Here is a 9,894-nt window from a genome sequence, read left to right as displayed (position 1 = left end):
TAGATCAGTCTTTGGCTGGGCAGGGGGACGGGGTGGAGGGATAGAAGAGGGTGTGATCCAGCCTTTGATTGGACACAGAGGACAAGCCTGAGGTAGAGATCTTTTCCAGTCACTGTGGGGATACAGGGTAGAGCTCTCCTGGCAATCTTCCCTGCGTGTGGTCCAGGTCGGCTGGCCAAGTGGCCAGAGGCTCTGGGGCTTTGCGGCTTGGAGCGCCCCTGTGTTGCAAGCCTGGCAGGTGGAGTGCTTAAATATTTATCACAAACAGAAATTGATATTGGAGAACTAAACTCCGAAGAAAGGAAATTGAAAGCCAAGGGAGGGTGGGACCTCTGCATCCCAATTTGTAGAGGCCAGCCTCTGAATATTTCATTAGCTCGTCCGAGTGCTGAGGGGCCAGATGTTGCGGATGTGAGCAGTTCTGGTTATTCACACACCAGCGCGACTCCCCAGCAGCGTGCAGCTCATCTTTCTGGGGCGGCACGGAGGTCAGATACAAAGTTGCCTTAGGGAAAGAAGAAGTGACTCAGAGTGCGGTGGAGGCGGGGAGGAGGACTTGCATCAAGCTGCCGGGGGAATTATAAGGTAGGAGAAATGTGTTGAACACTGAAGTGACAACCAGGAAAAGGAGATGGGGTATGAGCAAAGGGGCTGCCTCGAATGACTCTGACTTTTTATCCTGCTCTTCTTTATATTTGTGTGTAGGGGAGGGGTAAGTCCCAAGTGAGTGTGTACTGTTTGACACGGACACTGCCATGTCAAGGAGCCCTATGCCGCCTGCAAGTGGCAAAAAGAACCTTCGGGAGCTGAGTTCAAGTGTTGACAGTATGTGAAGAAAGTGACCGCTGCTGGCTTTATCTCTCCAGGTATTCGTGGCCTGAAAACTGCTCCCCTGCAGAGAGCAAAGCTGCCCCCTTGTTCAGAGGGATATAATGAGACCAATTCTTGTTTGCCTGTAGGCAAGCATCTTGGCTGCCTGTTCGACTGTGGGTAATAAGAACACTGAGCTTCCATGGTGTCTTGGATTCTCCATCAGAAGACACCTGGGCCCAGCTTTTCTGTCCGTGTGCCTGTGCGTGTGGCATTTCTTCAATCCCTTGTTTAGGTCAATTTCTAGAGCCCTGCAGGACTCAGCATCTCAGACTTGGTGAAGTAAAAACCACCACCACCACCGCTGCTGCCATCACCATCAGCATCATCACCATCGACATCATTATCAATCACATTACTGTCTTTATCATTACCTTACTCTGTCCTTGACTCAGAACCATGTCAATATAAACTCTGGCCATTTTACAGTTGAGTTAAGTGAGGGATAATAAATTGGGTCCAAGAGAGCCAAGAGCTATGAGGAGGCAGCGCTGGTCTGCTGGACACAACGGGTGTCTTCTAACAGAGGCTCACTGTAGTGAAACCTGTCAGTCACTGGCTGGCAGCAGCTCTAGAACTTGGCATACTCAAAGAATTATTTGATTAATTAATTGGATTTTGAGGCAGAGTCCAGATTGATGTTGAATTTGCTACATGGCTGAGGTGACCATGAACTTCTGTTCCTCATGTTTCTAGCTCTCGAGAGCTAGACGGGTATGATGGGCATGTACCTTCTGTTGGGGATCAAACACGGGGCTTTCTGAATCTTGGGCAAGCATTCTACCAACTGAGCTACATCCCATTACCCCAAGAACATCTTTAGGTCTCCTTCTACACTACATACTGTCCAGGCAAGCACTGGCTTGGAGTACCTTGAGATAGCCACTAAGAAGTTGTCCCACTCTGTGGTCTGCCCAGAAGATGCATAGCTGTCATTGCTGTCTGCTGAGCTAGGACCAAACTTGATGCATCATTTCCCACAGACAAAGTTTCAGAGACAGGCGCTTAGTAGCAGTATAGCAAAGGCTGCCCAAGGCCTGCACCTTCTGTCTTTGTGAGAGTCTCAGACCTGTACTGATTAGCAGAATTGGCTCTGTACTGGCTGGTTTTGGGTGTCAACTTGACACAAGCTGGAGTTATCACAGAGAAAGGAGCCTCCCTTGAGGAAATGCCTCTATAAGGCATTTTCTCAATTAGTGATCAAGGGTTGGAGAGCCCCCATTGTGGGTTGTGCCATCCCTGGGCTGGTGGTCCTGGGTTCTATAAGAAAGCAAGCTGAGCAAGGCAGGAGAAGCAAGCCAGTAAGTAACATGGCCTCTGCATCAGCTCCTGCTTCCTGACCTGCTTGAGTTCCAGTCCTGACTTCCTTAGGTGATGAACAGCAATGTGGAAGTGTAAGCTGAATAAACCCTTTCCTCCCCAACTTGCTTCTTGGTCATGATGTTTGTGCAGTAGTTGTCTGTAGGTTGAGATGCTGGATTCAAGTCCATTATTATCACTTTAATGAAACATCTCTGGCAGAATGCATCTAAGGTATGAAGAAAGGAATGACCGGCCAGCCTTATGATTACTCCAACCACTGCATAATTTATTTCACAAACCGTTGAGTTACCTCTGATATTTAGAAACTGCCTATTGTGATTTTAGCAAAGGGGAAAACAGGGAGAAAATGAAATACTTATATTTTTACCAGATTAATTAGCCTTATCTCCGTCTCAAAGCTTTTCTTTCTGATGCTTTTATTATGAAAATAACGTCTAAGGGGCTGGGGAGATAGCTTAATCTGTAAAGAGCTTTTTCCACACAAGCATGAAGGTCAGAGTTCAATCTCAAGATCCCACATTAAAAAACAAAGCAGGTTAAATATACTTAAATATACTTAATCTCAGGCAGCATCACTGAATTTTCAGTCTCAAGGCCAGGGAGACACTGTTTCAAAAGCAAATGAAGGGGTTGGGGATTTAGCTCAGCGGAAGAGCGCTTGCCTAGCGAGCGCAAGGCCCTGGATTCTGTCCCCAGCTCCGAAAAAAAGAAAAAAGAGAAAAAAAAAAGCAAATGAAACAAAATACAAGGTAGATGGTGACTGAGAAATGACAGCAAGGCTGACCGTTGGGATTACACACATACGCACATGCACACTACCACCATCATACCATCACACACATGCACACACTCACACATTCACATACATACACTCATACACGCTCACATGCATTCACACTCACACACACACACAAACACACACACACACACACACACACACACACACACACACACACACACACCTATGAGGCCAGTGAGATCATCCAGCAAATAAAAGCACTTGGGAGGCAGAGACAGGCAGGTCTCTCTGAGTTCAGCCTGGTCTATACAACAAGTTCCAGGCCACTGGCCAGGGCTACACAATGAGACCATGTCCAAAACAAAACATCAACAAAAACAAAACAAACCTATAATCCTCCCCCCAAAAAATACAAAGAAAAAAGCATTTACCATTCAAGCCTGATGTCCTGTCTTCAATCTCCTGAATTCTCATAGAGAAGAAGCCAGGTAAGCAACTGGAAGCCCAATACATCAACTTGATATAGCAGGTTGAGACAGGCGAGCCACCCAGAAACCCATGGGCCGGCTCTTCTGGAGAACACAAGCAGTAGAAATGAGACACCCTGCCTTGACAAGGAACATTGTACCCTGTCCTCCCCACGTATACTGTGAAACACTTGCACTCCCCACACATAGACATACAACACATAAAAACTCTGTCACACACATAATAAATAAAAATAGAAATTAAAGCCGAGAGAGTTGGAGTAAACAGGTTAGCTGTAAATTCCCAGCACTTGGGGTGGGTGGGTGAAGGACTGTGCCATTTTGTCATCATAAACCATCTGTTGGTGATCAAACTCGGCTTTCTGATCGCTAATTCAGCACCCTAACAGCTGAGCGACATTCCCAGCACCCCTAAGACATTTTGAGATCTTACGTGCGGCAGACAGTGCAGGCAGCTGCAGGGCTGTGAGAAACCTCAGAGCTCTCAGCATACGGGGGAAGCTATGTTCCACCGTGTGTCTGGATCAGCTGAGCCTGTGCAAACACACCGTAGGCCTGTGAGGATGCACACTCACACACCTGTCCAAATGCACACAGACGTGCTTACGCCCACGTGTGAGGATCCACACGATTCATATACACCTACGAGGATGCACTCACAATGGGCGTTTGACTCACTACTTGAGGGACAGCCATCATGGGGAAGAAGCACTGGCCATTCGAAAAACAGAAGGCAGCTAGTCACATCGTCTCCACAGCCCGGAAGCAGGGAGGGAAGAATGCTGGAGGTCAACTTCCTTTCTCATTTTTATGCACTCGGAGGTGCTCATGGCATGGTGCTCCCCACCGGCAGGGTGGAGCACTTGGGTTTCTATTTATGCCGTGTGTCTTGCACCCCCTTGTTTGAGTGTACACCGAATATGGCTTGTCCTTTCTAGAACAACTGAGCATCACTCCTGCCCTGTGACCTTCACCCTGTGACCTTTCCCAGAAGCCTTAAACAGCTCTGTAGGGTTGCTCAAGATGGCTTGGCTCTCAGGCCTGTACACACCCTTCAATCGGGTCTCAGTTCTGCAACGTTTCCCCTTAGGTCTTCGTAGCTCAAATGCACCTGACACAAATGCTTGTTCTGTTTGCTTCTGCCATTGACAGTACACACCCCTGAGGATGGCGGTGGTGCCGAGTGCCCAGAACCTGAAATGGCTCCGGGCCAGGAAAATAGCAGGTGGATGTCTGAATGGTTAACAAGAGAAACTGGCAGGGAGATCAAGCTGGAAGAGAACATTCTGGATTTCAGACTGTCGGGTTCCCTCTAGCTCAAAGCTCCCTATGGACAATACCCATGGTCTCTCCACAGAAGGACCCCAGCCTTTCAGAGGGAGGGGAAGGGAACAGGCAAGATGAGGAAGAAGTGGATTCCTGTAACCAAGCCTGAGTTCTGTGCTCTGGGACTGTGTGTGTGGGGTGGAAGGTGGGAGGGAGCTGACTCTTTCGAGGTGTCCTCTTCCACAGACTTCACCCTACCCAACTGAAAACAAAGAAATAGGTATAACTCTTTAAAAAGGTAAAAACAGGGTGGGAAGCAATTGAAGACACCCAGTGTCAAACCTCTAACCAGCACAGGTGCATATGCACATACACACACAATACACACAGAAATAATAGAGACAGAGAGAGACAGAGACAGAGAGACATAGAGACAGCGATAGAGAGAGGGTGACAGAGACAGAGAAAGAGAAACAGAGTCAGAGACAGAGACATAGAGAGGGAGACAGAGACAGAGAAAGAGAAACAGAGACAGATATAGAGGGAGACAGAGACAGAGAAAGAGAAACAGAGACAGATATAGAGGGAGACAGAGAAAGAGAAACAGAGACACAGAGACAGAGACATAGAGGGAGACAGAGACAGAGAAAAAGAAACAGAGACACAGAGACAGAGACATAGAGAGGGAGACAGAGAGACATAGAGAGAGAAAACAGAGACAGAGAGACAGAGACACAGAGACACAGAGGCAGAGGCAGAGAGACAGAGAGACCAGGACACAGAGAGAAGCCACTATGCAGTCATAGGCCTGGCCTGCCTCTGTAAGCACACAAGCTCCCTTCCCTTCCTGCGACAAGGGGGAGGATGGAGAGCATCTGCCTGGGAGTGAGGAATTGGAAACCTCTGGTCAGCCTCCTTTCTTTGGGGTCAGGCCACCCATTGAGAGGGTGTTTCCTGAGCCGGAGGTCACCCCTTCTCCTCCAAGGACAACATTGCGTGGGCAGGCAGAAGCATATACCCTCTTCATGTCCAGCCCCTCCTGTCTGGGGACTTGTCCCCTCCCACCCCCACATCCCCACCCGATTCCTGCTGCCCTCATGATCCAGCTCACAGATATTGTTTCTGAGTGAGTGAGAAAGGCGCTTGATCGCAGACTGCCCACGTGGGTGCAGCTCAGGCCTGAGTTCACTCCGACCCTATAGGCTGGGGCGCATCCACAGGAAGTGCAGGGAGCAAGGGTGGAATTCTGTCTCATTGGAGGAGTTGAAGTACAGACTGAATGGTTACAGCAGCCCCAAGGCTCAGGAGAATGGAGCCTCTGGCCTGGATAGAGACCTAGCATTCCAGTCAGTCAGGGTCAGTAGCCTTGCTGAGGGACCACCCTTCAGGAAGGTGGGGCCACCCCCTGGAAGGCAGGCTCGCTCACCTTAAGTCCTGCTGGGGAGATAGAAGGGAGAGTGAACCCTTTGATGAGGTAATGTCCTTTTCCTTCCCAGAATTCCCAGCCCTAGGGCTGTCACTCCAGATCCGCCATGTTGGCTCTGCTCACCTGAGTCCTAGGTTGTCCTTTTTTGTTTCTTCCCTCTTTCGTTCAGATGCTGGTCAGAGATAAGTCTATTTCTTCTCTTCACTCTAAGGCTCCTTGCTAGTGGGTGTACATCCACAGGGGGCTGACCACCATGCCTGCTTAACCCCAACATGACTTTTTTCTTTTCCATTTTCCTCCTCCAGGCAGCCGTTGAGATTTATAATTTGCTTACTCTGAGGTAGTTTTCCTAAGAGGAGACCCTGATTTCCCTAGTAACATACCAACTTCAGTAAGACTCTCCCCCTTTTTCAGTAAGAGAAAGACATGTGTTGGAAGGAAAAGATGCCCACTTGCCTCCGTGTGTATGTGTGTGTGGTTGTGTGTGTGCGTGTATGTGTGTGTGTGTGTGTGTGCGCGTGCGCGCACTATGTGTGTCTCAGTGTGTGTGCCTCTGTGTATCTGTGTGTGTGTGTGTCTGTGTGCTTCTGTATGTGTGTGCCTCTGTGTGTATGTGTCTCTGTGTCTATGCCTCTGTGTGTGTGTGTGTGTGTGTGTGTGTGTATGTGTGTGTGTGTGTGTGTGTGTGTGTGTATGGGGTGGGAATGTGGTGTGTGTGTGTGTATATGGGGTGGGAATGTGGTGTGTGTGTGTGTGTGTGTTCTGTGTCTATTTGCCTCATCTATAATGTCTGCCCTGACTCACCTCCTCTGCTGACATACAAGGACATGTGACTCCAGAGTCAAGGACACAGGGAAAGATTGGGGCCCAGGTACAGCAGCTTTTCCCTCTCCCCTTGGCCTTAGCCACTACAAAGCCCCTGGTGAAAGGGGTTGATCTGTAGCTCGCTGACAGACTCACCAGGTGCCTGCGCTTCCTTACTTCCCAAGAAGACTAAGGGGCCTCAAAGGACCACCAGTGGTGACAAACACAGTGTTGATGAGTACAGCTCAACTGGAAGAGCTTCTCCTAACATTTCTACTCTGAAATTATTTTCTATCCCTCTCCTGGTGCTTGCTGGGAACCAGAGAGAGCATGACTGAAGGCTTATGTTGTGAACCCATTCCCTTCCTTTGATTCTATAAAAAACAACCTTATTCTGCCTCACGGTCCTGGGCTCTCCTCACTGGCTCTGGCATACTGTCTGCTGTCTATGGTGCTGGGGCCTGAACTCAGAGCATCCACCATGTTGTCTGTCTGTCTGCCATGGCATTAATACTTTTTTTTTTTCTTTTTTTTTTTCCTTTTTTTTTTTTTATTAACTTGAGTATTTCTTATATACATTTCGAGTGTTATTCCCTTTCCCGGTTTCCGGGCAAACATCCCCCTCCTCCCTCCCCTTCCTTATGGGTGTTCCCCTCCCAACCCTCCCCCCATTGCCGCCCTACCCCCATAGACTAGTTCACTGGGAGTTCAGTCTTAGCAGGACTCAGGGCTTCCCCTTCCACTGGTGCTCTTACTAGGACATTCATTGCTACCTATGAGGTCAGAGTCCAGGGTCAGTCCATGTATAGTCTTTAGGTAGTGGCTTAGTCCCTGGAAGCTCTGGTTGCTTGACATTGTTGTACTTTTGGGGTCTCGAGCCCCTTCAAGCTCTTCCAGTTCTTTCTCTGATTCCTTCAACAGGGGACCTATTCTCAGTTCAGTGGTTTGCTGCTGGCATTCGCCTCTGTATTTGCTGTATTCTGGCTGTGTCTCTCAGGAGCGATCTACATCCGGCTCCTGTTGGTCTGCACTTCTTTGCTTCATTCATCTTGTCTAATAGGGTGGCTGTATATGTATGGGCCACATGTGGGGCAGGCTCTGAATGGGTGTTCCTTCAGTCTCTGTTTTAATCTTTGCCTCTCCCTTCCCTGCCAAGGGTATTCTTTTTCCTCATTTAAAGAAGGAGTGAAGCATTCACATTTTGATCATCTGTCTTGAGTTTCGTTTGTTCTAGGGATCTAGGGTAATTCAAGCATTTGGGCTAATAGCCACTTATCAATGAGTGCATACCATGTGTGTCTTTCTGTGATTGGGTTAGCTCACTCAGGATGATATTTTCCAGTTCCAACCATTTGCCTACGAATTTCATAAACTCGTTGTTTTTGATAGCTGAGTAATATTCCATTGTGTAGATGTACCACATTTTCTGTATCCATTCCTCTGTTGAAGGGCATCTGGGTTCTTTCCATTTTCTGGCTATTATAAATAAGGCTGCGATGAACATAGTGGAGCACGTGTCTCTTTTATATGTTGAGGCATCTTTTGGGTATATGCCCAAGAGAGGTATAGCTGGATCCTCAGGCAGTTCAATGTCCAATTTTCTGAGGAACCTCCAGACTGATTTCCAGAATGGTTGTACCAGTCTGCAATCCCACCAACAATGGAGGAGTGTTCCTCTTTCTCCACATCCTCGCCAGCATCTGCTGTCACCTGAGTTTTTGATCTTAGCCAATCGCACTGGTGTGAGGTGAAATCTCAGGGTTGTTTTGATTTGCATTTCCCTTATGACTAAAGATGTTGAACATTTCTTTAGGTGTTTCTCAGCCATTCGGCATTCCTCAGCTGTGAATTCTTTGTTTAGCTCTGAACCCCATTTTTAATAGGGTTATTTGTTTCCCTGCGGTCTAACTTCTTGAGTTCTTTGTATATTTTGGATATAAGGCCTCTATCTGTTGTAGGATTGGTAAAGATCTTTTCCCAATCTGTTGGTTGCCGTTTTGTCCTAACCACAGTGTCCTTTGCCTTACAGAAGCTTTGCAGTTTTATGAGATCCCATTTGTCGATTCTTGATCTTAGAGCATAAGCCATTGGTGTTTTGTTCAGGAAAATTTTTCCAGTGCCCATGTGTTCCAGATGCTTCCCTAGTTTTTCTTCTATTAGTTTGAGTGTGTCTGGTTTGATGTGGAGGTCCTTGATCCACTTGGACTTAAGCTTTGTACAGGGTGATAAGCATGGATCGATCTGCATTCTTCTACATGTTGCCCTCCAGTTGAACCAGCACCATTTGCTGAAAATGCTATCTTTTTTCCATTGGATGGTTTTGGCTCCTTTGTCAAAAATCAAGTGCCCATATGTGTGTGGGTTCATTTCTGGGTCTTCAGTTCTGTTCCATTGGTCTATCTGTCTGTCTCTGTACCAATACCATGCAGTTTTTATCACTATTGCTCTGTAATACTGCTTGAGTTCAGGGATAGTGATTCCCCCTGAAGTCCTTTTATTGTTGAGGATAGCTTTAGCTATCCTGGGTTTTTTGTTATTCCAGATGAATTTGCAAATTGTTCTGTCTAACTCTTTGAAGAATTGGATTGGTATTTTGATGGGGATTGCATTGAATCTGTAGATTGCTTTTGGTAAAATGGCCATTTTTACTATATTAATCCTGCCAATCCATGAGCATGGGAGATCTTTCCATCTTCTGAGGTCTTCTTCAATTTCTTTCCTCAGTGTCTTGAAGTTCTTATTGTACAGATCTTTTACTTGCTTGGTTAAAGTCACACCGAGGTACTTTATATTATTTGGGTCTATTATGAAGGGTGTCGTTTCCCTAATTTCTTTCTCGGCTTGTTTCTCTTTTGTATAGAGGAAGGCAACTGATTTATTTGAGTTAATTTTATACCCAGCCACTTTGCTGAAGTTGTTTATCAGCTTTAGTAGTTCTCTGGTGGAACTTTTGGGATCACTTAAATATACTATCATGT

At 47.1% G+C, this 9,894-nt stretch overlaps 1 long non-coding RNA gene across 1 annotated transcript; it reads left to right on the top strand.

Annotated features, from left to right (window-relative positions):
• Positions 1-417: 417 nt before the first annotated feature.
• LOC120094844 (uncharacterized) lies at positions 418-2,292 on the top strand. Its single transcript, XR_015629077.1, has 3 exons — positions 418-585; positions 706-866; positions 960-2,292. It is a non-coding gene; the product is annotated as an uncharacterized LOC120094844 (long non-coding RNA).
• Positions 2,293-9,894: the final 7,602 nt, after the last annotated feature.

Source organism: Rattus norvegicus, chromosome 9 (genome assembly GCF_021556685.1).
Source record: "Rattus norvegicus strain SHRSP/BbbUtx chromosome 9, alternate assembly SHRSP_T2T, whole genome shotgun sequence".
NCBI lineage: Eukaryota > Metazoa > Chordata > Mammalia > Rodentia > Muridae > Rattus > Rattus norvegicus.
The sequence above is the reverse complement of the archived record's forward strand: the minus strand, read 5'-3'. Positions and strand labels throughout refer to the sequence as shown.